This window comes from Lissotriton helveticus, chromosome 8 (genome assembly GCF_964261635.1).
Source record: "Lissotriton helveticus chromosome 8, aLisHel1.1, whole genome shotgun sequence".
In the NCBI taxonomy this organism is placed as follows: Eukaryota; Metazoa; Chordata; class Amphibia; order Caudata; family Salamandridae; genus Lissotriton; species Lissotriton helveticus.
In genome coordinates this window covers 842,086,884-842,102,702 of record NC_136069.1, presented here as the reverse complement: position 1 = coordinate 842,102,702, position 15,819 = coordinate 842,086,884, and the positions used below count along the sequence as shown (strand labels likewise).

The 15,819-nt window shown below is 53.3% G+C and overlaps 1 protein-coding gene across 1 annotated transcript in view; it reads right to left on the bottom strand.

Annotated features, from left to right (window-relative positions):
* The window catches only part of PHKA2 (phosphorylase kinase regulatory subunit alpha 2), a 779,558-nt gene that overhangs the window by 184,354 nt on the left and 579,385 nt on the right, over positions 1–15,819 (bottom strand). The gene's annotated exons all lie outside the window — the stretch shown is intronic.

The window sequence follows — 15,819 nt, the reverse complement described above, 5'->3', positions numbered from 1 at the left end:
CATGAGTGGATGGCTTTCTGGTCTATCTTAGGTCTCTGCTCTTCATTCAATAGCATGCCTCCCTATTAATGCGTTTGTCCCAAAATCAGGTGCACTTCGGTTTCACAGTGTTCTGATTGGATGAGTTCTATCCTTCCATTACTACTTTAAGGGGACTCTTTTATATCTTGTTTGACATTGGAGTTTTCGCCAGATCTTAGGTTACCAATAAAATAAGAGATTTAAGTAGCACCACTGAGAGAGTCAATTTAGCTCCATCCTCATGTTGATATTGTTCCACAAAGCATTTGATTTCTCAGAAGTTGTGTGCTCCCACTGAAAAAGAAAGTTTTTTACTGTACTTTACGACTCATTTGAAATCTTTTTGTAGACATAGTAGGATTGAGTTGATTATGGTGTGTTGGAAAACGAGGTATTATTTGTGAGGCCGGCACAAACAATATGTCTATATTTGTCCTTCACTGGGAACCAAACACACCTTTGTAGTCTAGGGCTTACTCAAGGGAGGTGGTGTGGGCTAGTAATCGCCATTTACAGGTACGCAGAAATAACACTCAATAATTGATTGTAAAGTCTGTACCTTCTTTACAAAAAAGGAAGAGTACATTTATTACACACACACACTACTCAATACTATGCATAAATTTAGAAATATACATAAGTGGTTGGAAATACTTCTTGACATTGCGTAATCGCCCCCCCCCCCCCCCCAACCCACTACACCACCCAGGGTGGGGAGGGGGATCTAGTACCACCACTCCCATATTTGAACATTATTTTGCCCCTAAAGAACAAGTTACTTACCTTCGGTAACGATATATCTGTAAGAAACAGTAGTTAGTGTTGGATTCCTTACCTTAGAATATCCCCAGGCGTCAGACTGGATCCGGAAAGTTTTGCGTAGCAGTACCCCTGCGCGTCGGTAGATGTCAGTTATTTTTTCTGCGCCAGCAAGCGCAGATCCGGGAAAAGCAGTACTCATAGTCACTTTTCGACTAACTTTTTCAATCTATTTTGGATCTTCTTGTGTCGATTCTCGACTCCGGTGCCGATAGGGATACCCGGGTTCAAACCCTGCGACGACTGTAACCGACTGATGTCGGTTACCGACCCCCACCGTCGGTGCCTTTATTGCCTCGGGCCGACCACAAGTCGTGTCCCGACTGCCGGGCCTTGACGTTGAAGGCTAGGCAGGAGCGGTCCCGTAAGCGCCTAGAGATCCAGCAGTCGGCTCCGTGCCGTTCGAGGTCCCCGTCCAGGAGGAGGTCGAGGGACCGGTTGCGGGGCCACAGTCATCACAGCTCGGCGAGTCGACACCACTCGTCGGGCTCCAAGTCCTCAGGTAAGTCGAGGCACAAGAAGTCGAAGAAGCGACATCGCTCTTCTGACTCCCCCTGACTCTCGCGCGACGCGGCCGGGGGTTTGGGCGACACCGCCCACACGGCCCTGTCGGAGCAGCAAGCGCCGCGTCCAGCTCCACACCCGCCGGTGCCTGGGCTGAACGCGACGCCGGAGGAGATCAGCGCCTTCCTCACGGCCATGAGGTCGCACTTCCCTCGGGTCCCGCCGAGGTGCCCTCAGGCCCCGCGGACCCGTCTGGGAGCCCAAGTGGGCCGGTGGCTTCGGCCCCGGTGCCGTCGAGTGCTTCGGCCCGGCGCCGTCGACGGCTTCGGTCCCGACGCCGCAGGGTTTCTCAGGATCCAGGCCTGAATCCGTGACAACGCTGGTCGACCTTACGACCCCTCCGCCAACGTCGTCACCAAGGGTGTCGTCCCCGGCGCCGTCCTCGGGCGATCGTCCCCGATCCCCACCCCAGTCCAAATCCGGCGTCGGACCGGCGCCGTCCGGCGCCGTCTTCAACGCCGATCGGTGAGCCCTTCACTGACGACCCGGCTCCATCATTTCTTCCTGACCTTTAGGAGATGGATGACGAGGGGGATTGGGAGGGGTCTGAGGACCCTCTGGCACTGCAGTGCCAGTTGAGCGCGGACTGGGCAGACGAACTGGGGGAGGCCAGTGGTCTGGACACTTCGCCCAACACTGGTTTTGTCTCCCCTCCTACTGTGGCTACGGAGGAGGGGGCTGCTTACAGCGCGATGTTGACTAGGGCAGCCAAGGCCTTGGTTCTTGAGCTCCCAGTCGCGGCCGAGAGGACTAACCTCCTCACTGAGGTGCTCAAACCGCAGGCAGGCTCCTCGGAGCCTCTCCTGCCGTTCAACGAAGCCCTCACTGACGTTCTGTTGGGCACCTGGTCCAAGCCCTCTACAGGCCTCCCTGTAGATCGGAACATGGCCTGACGCCACTGCCCGGCTCCGGGCGACCCCAGTTTCCCATCTGTTCACCCCAACCCTGAGAGCCTGGTAATCCAGGCCTCAACTTCCCAGACCGCATTCCCGACTGCCCCTCCGGATCGGGAATCCAAAAGGTACGACCAGTTCGGTAAGAAGCTGTTCTCCTCACTGAGTTTGGGTTGCGGTCTGTCAACACCGCCTGCCTTTTGGGCTGTTACTCCCACTCTTTGTGGGATACGGTTGCGGAAGTGCTGCTGCAGTGCCCGGCGGAGGTCCAGGCAAAGTTTACCCAAGCCCTTGCGGAGGGAAGGGATGCAGCACGATATTCTATTCGGTGTGCACTGGATAGCACGGACTCGTTAGGCAGGGCGATTGCAACAACAGTGCAAGGGGGCTGTCGAGCGCGTTCCTTGGCCAGAAGTAGGACGTGGTTGCTATTCCCACTACTTTCTGATACCCAAGAAGGGCAAAAGGGGCCTACGCCCTATCTTGGATCTAAAGAGCATAAACGGCTTCCTCCGGAAGGAGAAGTTCAAGATGCTGACTTTGGCTCAGGTCCTAGCTGCCCTGGACCCAGAAGACTGGATGGTAGCGTTGGACTTGCAGGACGCGTATTTCCACATCCTCGTCCTGCCGGCCCACCGGCATTACCTGCAGTTCACAGTAGGCCACTGTGAGAAGTTGGCCTGATATATGATGCTCACTAGTTCTAGTGATCACCTTGTATCAGTCCAAACAACCCTTATGGTGATTGGTTGTAAGTCAACCTTATAGACCAGCTATCCTAATGGTAGCATGGACAAAGCAGTCTTAGGCTAAACTCTTTTGGCATGTGAAGCCAGCTGTTTTACCACAATATAACCCCTTGAATACCAGATGAAAGGACACCACACAGGTTGTTATGAAAATAAACAATATATTTATTAATAACAAACACCTCTGAACTCTTTATGAGGTCAGAGGGCTAAGCACATGACAATCTCTTCTGAAAAATACGATAAGTTGCACAGAATTACAATGGTGCCCTAGGGGCACGACAAACCATATACTAAGTAAGTGGAATGTGAAAGTCGATAGGAAGAATGGAGCTGTCCAGAGGCTGTAGGATCATTGGGACCACGCTATACTAACTCTAGGTAAGTAATAGGAGGCCCACGGAACGCGTGTGCAGAGTGTGAACTCACACGCGAGATTCGTAACAACGTCTATGGACAGTACAGTTCAAGTAAAAGGTGAGTACGGACAATCCTGACTAGGTAGGACTAAAACGACTGTGGAACTGGACACTAGGACAGTTAAACTACCCTGGAGCACCGAAGTGCTCTTGTTACCTCACCCACAGGCTGCTGGTGCATAGGTGTCAAAGTGCGTCGGGTTCTCGCGTTGAAGTCAATGGAGCCTGAAAGAAAAGATGCTGCAGGCGACCAGGAGGAAGATGTCCGGTGCAATCCAAGGGTGGATTGGTGAAGAAGAGGACCTGAAAGCAGAGGGGACAATGTTCACAGTCACTAGCCAGTGACTGGGGTGGAACCAGGAAGGAACCAGATGTCGTCGTCACAATCAGGTGAAGAGTGGACGCTTGACTCTGCAGCCACATGGACCAGGAGGTGTCTTCGACGACCAGGATGGAGGCACGAGCTGTCCAACGCAGGCTCTCGCTGTCGGCGGTGTTGGATCCGGAATCGGCGTCACCAGGCCTTGGCAAAGGCAACCCACGCGGTGAGTGAAGAAAGCGTCTGGTGCGGAGTAGGAGAGTCTGGGGTGCCCCTCTTTTGGAAGGGAGCAAGGGCCAGTCTGGAGCAACCAGACCAGTAGCAAAGATTCAAAGGTTCGTCGTCTAGGAGGCCACTAGCCAGCCGGCAAGTGACCAGACAACGGGTCGAGCAGCAAACAAGCAGAAGGGCCCCACGCAGATCTCGTGGATGCTGGAGGGCTGATCTTCGGTGCAGGGGCTGCTCGGGGCTGGGGCTTCTCAGTCCCCAAAGCACTTGGTCGAGTTTACCTCGGGAATCGTGCTGGAAGCGAAGTGCAGTTTCTTCCAAGATGGCCGGTCCCACGTGTCTCGTCGCACCCACGGGTCTCAGCTTTGCTGCAGATGTGAGTTGAGGTCGGAGAGGTCTGGGAATCCGGGTCTCGTGTTGCTCTGAAGTTTGGATCCTCGAGGGAAGACGACAAAGTGAAGCCGCTGGACGCTTGATGGTGCCTGCTTGTGCAGGGTGGACACTCCTTGCCCACAAGGGAGATTTCTTCAGTCTTCTGTGGAGCAGAACGTCGAAGTCCAGAGTTTCTTCTTGTAGAGTAGTTCAGGGTTAATCTAATCTGGAATGGGACCAGCTCCTACCTTTATCCTGCTAAAGGGGGCTGCACTACTGACTAGGTCCCTCCCCTGGGTGGGACCAGGAAGGGGGGGTGGCTACACCCCCTATCCTTTGTCCGGCTTCCAGCCAGAGCTGGGGCAGGGATGCCCCAGCAACTGGTTTGAACCGGTGTATGCACAGGACACCTTGTGTGCCCCGGGCATGTCTCATTCCTTTCAGGCCTATCCTACCCAATACACAAAATCCTGTCTGGGGTGGTGCTAGCACCTCCCAAGGCAGGAAACCCTTTGTCCAAGCCTCCCTCGCTGGAAGGACTCCCAGCAGCAGGAGGTCAGACTTGTGTCTGTGGTGGCAGCATCCATTTTGTGATGCCAAGGCTCGAGTTAACTTTAACCGGGGTTCTCAGTTACATACATGTCGTGTCCCTCTAGAAGGGTGGAATGCTACCCCCGTCACCAGAATTGGGGAGGGGGTAGTATTCCAATTCGTATGACACCTTACTCGACATGTTTTGATAATGTTATACCAGAGTTAGCATTGAACAGCGAGGATTATAATGCACTTAAGAGTATATGGTATAGCGTTATCATGGAACAGCTATTAGGACTTGGTTCCGCAAGCTGCAAACGGGCTCAGCTCATGCCAGAGCACCATCTCACATAATTCCAAGCACTCTGCCTTCAGGATTGATAAGGCCTTCCATAGGAGTGACTGATAGGAATATATGTGTCCATTTTAGGTTTAGATATAGGTAACTATATCTAAAGCAAAGGGTGATTACACCACCTTGCCCCAGCTGTCGTGCAGCCAGTTGTGTCTGTTTAGATGGCCAGCCAGGGGTGGCATAACACATGCTTCAGCCCCTGGTAGGCCCTGGGTACACCTATGCCCTGGGTACCTATGGTACACTGTACAGGGACTGATAAGGTGGCCCAGTACCAATTGGTAAATGCACCTAAGGTACATGGTTGTCAATTTAGAGAGAGAACAGCTAGGCTGTGGGTCTGATTAGCAGGCCCACAGCCAGGGAAAGTCGTAAACCAGTGAAGCAAAAAGCAAAAATCTGGGGTGACCATAGGATTGCAGACCCCACTCTCCTACAGCCACGAGCACTGTTAGTTTACCGTGCTCCCCTTCAGCCTTACCAGCGCCCCACGGGTGTTCACGAAAGTGATGGCGGTGATCGCAGCTCATCTGCGCAGATTAGGGGTTCATGTCTTCCCATATCTCGATGATTGGTTGTTAAAGGTGGGCTCACCCCAAACAGTCATCTCCCACCTCCAGACTACGGCTGACCTCCTGCACTCGCGGGGGTTCTCCACCAACGTGCCGAAGTCACACCGTGCCCTTCGCAGAAACTCCTTTTCATCGGAGCGGTTTTGGGTTTACCCCCCCCCCCCGAACAGCGGATTCGGGATATTCAGGCTCTGATTCCGGTCTTTCAGCCTTTATCCTGAGTCTCGGTCAGGTTGACGCTGCGGCTGATGGCCTCCTGCATCCTTCTGGTGCATCAACCCCGGTGGTGGATGCGGGCTCTGCGGTGGGACCTGAAGTTTCAGTGGGCACAGCATCAGGGCAACCTGTCCAATCTCGAAAGGCACTGCGAAACATTTGCAGTGGTGGATCACGAACCGCGATTGGGTCAGCGGCAGATCTCTCTCCCTTCCCCAACCGGAGCACGTAGTAGTGACAGATGCGTCCCTCCTGGGATGGGGAGGCTACATGGGAGAGAGGGAGATCAGAGGCCTCTGGTCTCCGGCGGAGTCCTGGCTCCACATCAAACTTCTGGAGCTGCGGGCGATCCGGCTTGCACTGAAAGCATTCCTTCCCTCTATCCGGGGAAGTGTAGTGCAGGTGTTCACGGACAACACTACCGCCATGTAGTACTGCAACAAACAGGGCGGGGTGGGGTCGTGGACCCTTTGTCAGGAGACTCTGCGCCTCTGGACATGGCTAGAACACCAGGGCGTCACCCTGGTGGTTCAACACCTGGCAGGTTCCCTGAACGCCAGGGCGGATGAACTCAGCCGCCGGTGCATGATGGATCACGAATGGCGTCTGAACTCTGACACGGCGGATTCTGCGGGGGAAGGTGTGGACTGACCTCGCAGTTGACCCCTACCGCCCGGACGGCGGTTCCCCACGGCCTCCACCGCGTTGGGTTTTGCCCTGCGGAGCGTGGCTGGCAGCACGTGTGGGTACACCCCTTTCCGTGGCCACGAAAGGAGTGAAAAGCAGCCGATTGCTGGCGCGGGGCCGAGAGGCCCAAGGACTTGGCCGTAGCCCTGGAGTCCTTAAAGCGCTCAAGCGCATGGTCTGCTTTGTCGCCAAAGAGGCGACGGCCATCGAACGGCATGTCCATCAACGTGTTCTGGACATCTGCCGAAAAGGTGGCGGACCTCAGCCAGGCGTGGCGTCTGACCGCCACCGTCGTTGCCATCGCTCTACCTAGCGAGTCGGTGGTATCCAGCCCACACCGGATGGAATATTTGGCTGCATCCCGGCCCTCCACAAGGGCTTGGCCGAGTTTGGCCCGTACCTCCAACGGACACTCTGGCAGCACTTCCGCGACCGTATCCCACAGAGAGTGGGTGTAACGGCCCAAGAGGCACGCGGTGTTGAAAGACCGCAGTCCCAGACTAAGGGATGAGAAGATCTTTTTACCATACTGCTCATACCTCTTTGATTCCCTGTCCTGCGGAGCCGACGGGAACGCGGTCTGGGAATTAGAGGCCTGGATGACCAGGCTCTCGGTGGTGGGGTGGGTGGACAGGAAACATGGGTCGCCCGGGGCTGGGCGGTGGCGTCTGGCTTTGTTCCTATCTACGGGTGAACCCGTAGCGGGCTTGGACCAAGTGCCCAGAAGAACGTCGGTCAAGGCCTCATTAAAGGGCAGCAGAGGCTCGGCCGAGCTTGACTGCGGTTTAAGGACCTCAGTGAGGAGATTCGTCTTCACGGCCGCGACGGGGAGCTCAAGGCCCAAGGCCTTGGCAGCCCTCATCAACACCACACTATAGGTTGCCCCATCCTCCGAAGCCACGGTAGGAGGGGAGACAAAACCAGTGTCTGGAGAGGTGTCCAGGCCACTGGCCTCCCCAAGGTCTCCTGCCCAGTCCTCATGAGACTGACACTCTCGGGTCAGAGGGTCCTCAGACCCCTCCCAATCCTCTTCACCCATCTCCTGATGCTCAGGGGTTTCAATCAATGGGGCCTGTTCATAGAAGTGAAACTCTCCAAACGACGTCTGGAGCGGCGCCCATCGGGCCGTCCCGGTGCCGTAACAGGAACGAAGGTGGAACCGGGGACGGCGCCGCCCGAGGACGGCGCCGGAGGCGACACCTGATGGTCCGACGCCGGGGAGGTCATAAGGTCCACCGGCGACGACCCAGATCCCGAAGAAGGTCTAGCGGAGTCCCGTCGCGCTGGGCCCGAAGGCGCCGGCGGCGCCGGGGCCGCTGAACCCTGCGGCGCCGGGCCCGAAGGCACCGGCGGCGTCGGGAGAGTGGGGCCTAGCGGCGCCGGGCCCGAAGGCGTCGGCGGCGTCGGGGACGAAGCACCCGACCCGCTAGAGGCCTCAGACGGGTCCGCTGGGCTCGAAGGCGCCGCGGAGCCCGTCGGAGGAGAGAGATTCCTCATGGCCATGAGGAAGCGCTCGATCTCCTCCGGCGCTCCGTTTAGCCCAGGGACCGTAGGGTATGGGGCTGGACACGGCGCCCGCGACTCCGACTGAGCCGCGTGGGTGGTGTCACTCGAACCCCCGGCCGCATCGCGCGAGCGTCGGGGGGAGTTCGAAGAGCGATGACGCCGCTTGGACTTCTTATGCTTCTTACCTGACGATGACTTCGACCCGTAGGAGTGCGGCCTACTCTCGGAACTGGGGTGGCTCCGGACCCGCGACCTGTCCCTCGACCTCCCGTGGGACCGGGACCTCTCGCGGCGCGGGACCGACTGCCGGAGTTCGAGTCGCCTGCGGGACCGCTCCCGCCTGGCTTTCGAAGAGAGGGCCCGGCAGTCGGAGCAGGCCTTGTCGTGGTGGTCGATGCCTAGACAAGTTAGACACAGGTGGTGAGGGTCCGTAACCGACATCGTGCGGTCGCAATCCTCGCAGTGTTTAAAGCCAGGCATCCCTACGGCACTGATCGGAGTCGTGAAGACTTCGAAAAATGATCAAAAAGATCCAAAAAGTTAGTCAAAAATTGACTAAGGGTTACTTCTTTTTCCAGATCTGCGCTTGCTGGCGCGGAAAAAAGAAGAACTGACGTCAGCACGCGGAGGCGGCGTCTAAGTACTCTGACGACGTCATCACGGCGCCCACGACGCCAACGACGGACGCGGAGCCGCAGACGACGCGCAAGGGTACTGCTACGCAAAAGTTTCCGGATCCAGTCTGACGCCTGGGGATATTCTAAGGTAAGGAATCTAATACTAACGTGTCTCTTTCAGATATAGCATGTTACAACGCATGCTATACCATCACCTACTATTACAACGCAGTCTTACAACGACCGAGTTGTTAGTAGCGATGCATTTACATCGAAAGTCATTACAACGACTTGCACTAGGGGGAGCGCTGGACTTTGGAGTAGTAATAATTGCTATTCCTACTCCAGTTTGCGCAACAGTAGGGAAGGTGTTGGAATTTATTTCCAATACCTGGGCGCCCCCTTAGTGCAAGTCGTTGTAATAACTTGCAATGTAATTGCATCGCACACTAACAACTTGGGCGTTGTAACAACCGCGTTGTAATGGTAGCGCGATGCAATGAAAGCGGTGTAAACGCTGTTCCCTCCTTCCCACTGGCACCATCCCAGTGGCGGCCCACCCCATTATTTCAACAAGCATTTATAATGGGAAACATCTGACATAGTGACACATAATCCTGACTGGGAGCATCTCATCTAGACCATACAGTAAACACACCTAAAACACAGTGGCTGACAGTCTGGTTGTTCAACTAACACAGTAGCAAGAATACATGTCTAAGAATCCCTTATAATGTCAGGTACTTATCATTACTAATTTTTCTTTTCTCTTTTGTGCTGGGGAATCTGCGTTGCTCCTACAGCTCCCTCTGCACTGTTGTCAACTGTAGGCTTGACCATGCCCTACAGGGCATTATGGGGCGCTTTTGTCTTAGCGCATGCATATTTGAGTAGCGGCTCTCCCGCTGCTGGGGGGAGAGACGCGCTGCCCTTGATGGCGACCTCACGCGGCATTCACATCTCTTCGGGGGCTGGTCTCACCCAGGCACCCCGCATCCAGGTAGGTTGGAGAGCAGCTCGGGGAGTCCACCCCACGTGCTGCAGCAGGAGCCGGCTCTTCATTTTGGTCTGTGGGCTCCTGCGGGCAGACATGGATGATACAGCTGGTCGGGCGGGGTCTCGGGGGAGTGTGAAGGCACTCCCCCATTCCTCCAGGTGCGGGGGTGTGCAAAGGCCTCCCCCCTCCACTCTCCGGCATCCGGGGCCCGGGGAAGGTCCCGGGCCCCTCCCACCTTCGCGCTCCCCGACTTCCTCTTCTGCGGTGTCTGGAGCTGTGGGTCCCGGGCCCCAGGAAGTTTTTCACAGGGAGCGCAACGACGCTCCCCTGCGTCCTTTTCGCTGGGGCCTGGAGTTGGGGGTCCTGGGCCCCTGGCACCACTTCAAGGGGCACAACGGTGCTCCCCGACTTCAGTTTTCATCGAGGACCAGCGTAGGCTCCTGGCACCCCCAAGAAGCCATTTCTTGGGGAGTGCAACGGCGCTCTCCGACTTTACTTCACTTCTTGGGCTCAGGATGGAGAGCCTGGGCCCTGTAGGCACCTTCAAGGGGGGTGCGACAACGCTCTTCGGCATCTCCTTCATCTTAGGGAAGCCCCTGGTATCTGACCTATCCAGGGGGCACATCAAAGACTGGTGGCGGAGCCCCACGCGCTTCGTCGTTGTTCTGTTCAGAGGTCAAAGGTCACCTACCTTCTGGGGGGCCTACTTCGGCTCAGTGTGACTGATTTTGACAATCTTGTCCTCTTCTCGCTCCTGGTGGCCAGCCCTAGTCATCTGGAGAACTTTTCACTACCCTCCTGGCCTCCAAGAGGGTGACTTGGCAAGGAGCTGTCTTCACTGTCTCCCTGCGACAGTTTTTCACCTGGCTCTCCTTCTGGACCTTTTAAGAGAAATTGGAGGGGGCTGGCAGGAAGGCACTTCTGCCCTATCCTGCAGCGACACATTACCTCTCTGCCTCTGCTCCCTCCTTTCTGCACAGGCCTCAGGGATAATTCATGATGGCATTGTCCAGGAATCTCATGCCACATCGTCTCTGAAAAGACCCTTCCCCCTAGCTGACTTCATGGCCCGGGCCTGGCCTGGTGCCTGGCACTGGGTGACAGCTTCTGATTTATAACCTGCAGCTTTACCCCATCTCTCCCACCTGAAGAGGAGACCTTCACCCTTGGAAATGCTTGCAGTGAAGGGCTAGGCCTCTGATGCTACAGCTTGGGGAGGAAGGTAATTAATCCAGCCTGGCAGGGTCACACCCGTCCGGGTTCTGGTTATTAGCTGAGTCAGAGGAATATGACATTTCTGGATGACTCATAAGCAATACAGATATGGCTTTGGACTCAGCAGAATACTTCCTATTACATAACTTACAGTGTACTTTGTTGTGTGTCCGGAATTGGTAAGTGTGAGAAGTTGGCCTGATATGCAGTGCTCACTATTCTAGTGATCACTATGTATCAGTCCAAACAACCCTTATTGATGATTGGTTGTAAGTCAACCTTATAGACCAGCTATCCTAGTAGCATGGATACGAGCAGTCTAAGGCTAAGACTCTAGAGGGCGTGTTAAGCCAGCTGTTTTACCATCACATTACCCCTTGAACACCAAGTGAAAGGACACCACACAAGTTGTTATCAAAAATAAAGTATATTTATTTATAACAGGACTACCCTGGCTCTTTATGAGACAGGGAGCTAAGCACACAACAAAACTCTTAAAGAAACACTGAAAGTCGCACAATTTACACAGATGCCCGAGGGGCACGAAAAACCATATACTATGAAAATGGAATGCGAAATTACTAGCAGGTAAGTAATACTTTTCTAGACTTTAGAATCGCTAGGCCTACAATACTAAACACTTAGGTTAGGAGCAGGAGGCCTGTGGACGTCGTGTGCAGAGTGGGAACTCTCACGCGTAAGGCGGGAAAAAGTCTATGGATGCTAGCAATTGCAAAGTTACTGTTCTCGGGCGAACCCGACTAGGTGGGTCGAAAACGGGAGTGGATCCGAACACTTAGGGTGTTGGACTATGCTGGAGCACCGGAGTACTCAGTTTACCTAGCCCAGGGGCTGCGGCTGCATAGGGTTGAAGTTGCGTCGGAAACCCTCGTTGAAGATCCAGGAGCCTGAAGAAAGAAGTTGCTGGCAGGCGGCCAGTGAAGAAAGTTCGTGGAGATCCAAGCCTGGATCAGGGGAGAAGAAACCTGTAAGCAGAGGGGACCAAGTTCTGAATCACTAGCCAGTGATTTAGGTGGGCACCAGGATGGCACCTCAGCCAGGTGAGTGGGCGCTGCTGGGCTCTGCAGTCTCTCGGACCAGGAGGCGTTGTCGGCGACCAGGGTGGAGGTGCGAGCTGTCCCACGAAGGTACTTGCTGTCGACGTCGCTGGACCCAGGATTGGGGCAACAAGTCTTGGCAAATGCAAGGCCCACGCGGTGGACCTAAAATGGCGTCTTGAGTGGACCAGGAGGGTCCAGAGTGCTTCTCTGAAGAAGGGAAGCAAGCGCCAGTCTGGAGCAACCAGACCAGCAGTCTTTGTCGTCGTGGAGCGTCGTAAAAGGGCCACTAGCCAACGGGCAAGTGACCGGGACAACGCGGTGAGCAGCCAAGAGCAGAAGAGCCCCACGCAGATCTCGTGGATGCAGGGGGGCTGAACTTCGGTGCTGGAGCTGCTCAGGGTCGGGGCTTCTCTTACCCCAAAGCACTCAGTCGAGGGTCACTCGGTGGTCGTGCTGGACAAGCGTCGTGCAGTTCTGAAGATGGCCGGTCCCTCGAGGTCTCGTCACACCCACGAATCTCAGCGTAACTGACGATGTAGGTAGAGGTCAGAGGTGCCAGGGAAGCCGGTTCTCGTTGTGCTGGAGCAGTCTTGATCCGAAGGAGAGACTGGCAATAAACCGCGATGCTTGGTTGGTGCCTGCTGCTGCAGGGTGACTACTCCTTAGTCACAAGGGAGAAAATCTTGAGAAGAGTCTTGAGTTCTTCTTGTAGAAGGTCGGTTCAGGATTCAAAGATTGATCTGATTTGGAAGGGGGCCTGCTCCTACCTTTATCCTGCAAAAGGGGGCTGGCACGCGACTAAGTCCTGCCCTATGGGTGGGACCAGGAGGGGGGTGGTTACACCCCTCTCCTTTGGCGGGCTTTCCCCAGCTCAGGGTCTGGTGTGCCCCTGGAACTGGTTCAAGCCGGCCTATGCACAGTGAGCACCGGGGTGCCACTTGCAGTCACCTTCCTCTAAAGCCCTGCCTACCTAGAATACACAAAACCCTGTCTGGGACGGTGCTGGCACCGCCCCTGGCAGGAAACCCTTTGTCCTTGCCTCCTGCTCTGGGAGGACTCCCAGCAGCAGCAGGGCAGACTTGTGTCTCGGTGGCAGCATCCATTTTGTGGATGCTAAGGCTCTGTCTGACTTTAACCGGGGTTATAGGTTACCAACATGTCGTGTCCCTCTAGAAGGGTGGAATGCTAACCCCGTCGCCAGAATTGGCGAGGGGTTAGTATTCCAATTCGTATGACACCTTACTCGACATGTTTTGATAAAGCGATACCAGAGTTGGCATATAACCGCGAGGATTATAATGCACTTAAGAGTATATGGTATGCGATATCATGAAAACGGCTAAGGGATAGATCCCGAAAGCCGCAGACAGGCTCAGCTCATGCCAGAGCACCATCTCACACGATTCCAAGCACTCTGCCTTCAGGATTGTCAAGGCCTGCCATAGGAGTGACTGATAGGAGATCTGTGTGTCCATTTTACGTTTAGATATAGGTATACTATATCTAAAGCAAAGGGTGAGTACACCACTTTGCCCCAGCTGTCAAGCAGCCAGTTGTGTCTGTTTGGTTAGTCAGCCCAGGGGTGGCATAATACATGCTGCAGCCCCTGGGAGACTTCTGGGTGCACCTCAGCCCTGGGTACAGGGACTCAGAGAGGGCCCAGTGCCAATTCAGTACCTGGGTACAATTTGGAATAGAGAGAACAGCTAGGCTGTGGGTCTGATTAGCAGGCCCACAGCCAGGGAAGTCGTAAACCAGTGAAGCAAAAAGCAAAAAATCTGGGTGATCATAGGATTGCAGACCCTACTCTCCTACAGTAAGCCCTAGGGAACTGAAACTACCCCATGTGGTCTCTGTCTCCGTATGAGAGTAATGGAGTGCTCCTACAGCGAAACAGTAAAGCACACTGACTTTCCCTTACATGTGTCTCCCCACATTATAAAGCCTATTCCATGTCACCACCCAACTCTGCACAATCCCTACCTCACCATTCTATCTGTACCAGCTCCCGGGCTGCGCACAACAGGAATCTCCCCTGCGCAGCACGTGCACGGGTGCACACACGTGTCCACATGTAACCAGTCCAGTGCCCCTTACCCTGGCTGCAGCACAGCAGCCTTATCTCACAAGGCGGACACTGGTGAAATTCACATGTAGACCATTTTATCATGAGTTCACTGAGGGTGAGTCTCAGCTTATGAGGCTCTCCCACAAGAAAAGCTCAAAAACAGGTGTTCAAAAAGCAAAAGATCCGGCCTGCTCAGATGGTCAGAACCACTTTCTCACATGGTAGCATGCCTATTATACCATTTATCAAATGCCATTGGTCCGATTAATTTAGTATAAAAATTCCTAAAAAGGCAACAAAGGCACAACTTACTTACTGTGAAAAGCTTGTGTAAAAGCAAATACGTCTTTAAGGGTGGATTATTAGTACCTGTGCTAAAGCATACAGGCAAGTATTTTGTTACATAGAATTTGACAACTTACCCTACAAAGCATGAATTGTAGGATTGGTTATCCACTCTGAAAAAACCTGGTGGTAGATGATTTGCACTGTAATCGTCATCGCTGGGCTCTCTTAAGCGGATGTTTACATTGTTTTGCCCGTTACTATTTTGCACATACTTGTTATTGCCTGTTGCTTGCTTTGTGAAAAAGCTTATGGTTAAAAGAGTGGGCGTAAGCTGTTTTTTTGATAAATAAATGGTATAGGATATTGGCCTAATTGGTTGACTGGGGAATGTTACACCAGGAGTCACAGATCTGATCTGTTTATTACGACAGGTTATGATAAGGGCAGGAGGCATGACTAACTTATATTGAAAAACATATTTTATAGCTAACAGGCCTTTAAGGATGTATTCGTTTTACACTTTGTAAAGCATGCAGACAGGTATTTTGTTACATGGAATCCGACAGATTACAATAGTAGGCATTGCTTTTTGTGTTGGTTACCCACTATGAGAAATCCTGGGGACAAAATAGTTGTATACATTTGTGACCACTGTGATTTTGATCATATTTACTAACTTTTGACACCATGACTGATGTTTGCCTTTTGTATAGATTTATGTTCAATTCAGTAGGTTTGAGTTGGGTATGGATTATAAAGGATATTGGCCTGGCTTCTGAACTGTGAAATGTTATGTTAGATACCTTAAATCTAATTAATTGACTAGGAAAAGTTACTAGGTAGTAGGGCTGGCTTATTTGTAGTTAAAATATGTTAAACCTTGTAAGCCTCTAAGAAATTATTTCAATGTCTTTAAACATTCACACAGATATTTATTTAGATGGAAGAAAAGCAGGCAAGGATTTGATGTTTGCAATTGTATGCATAGTTCTTAGCTGTGTATGTATTACAGTACCTTTCAGATGTGACCTGACACAAATAGCTGTCTGCCAGGCTCATATAGCAAAGCAATCAGAAAAATACTCCACCCCTGACAGCATATAGCATTGGAGAATGGGTTAACCCACATCAGCTATTAGGTCTAATACCTTGTGAATGACAGACAGCCTTTTGTCTGATTACATGTGCACATTTACCTGAAACTGAGGATACTTCAGTGACAGGGCTGGTGTGTCAATCCTTTCGGTTCCTAATTTGTTCTTTTGATAGATCCGGTTTTATTTTTGTCCTATTCATCCTTAAATAGCAGCTGTCACCTT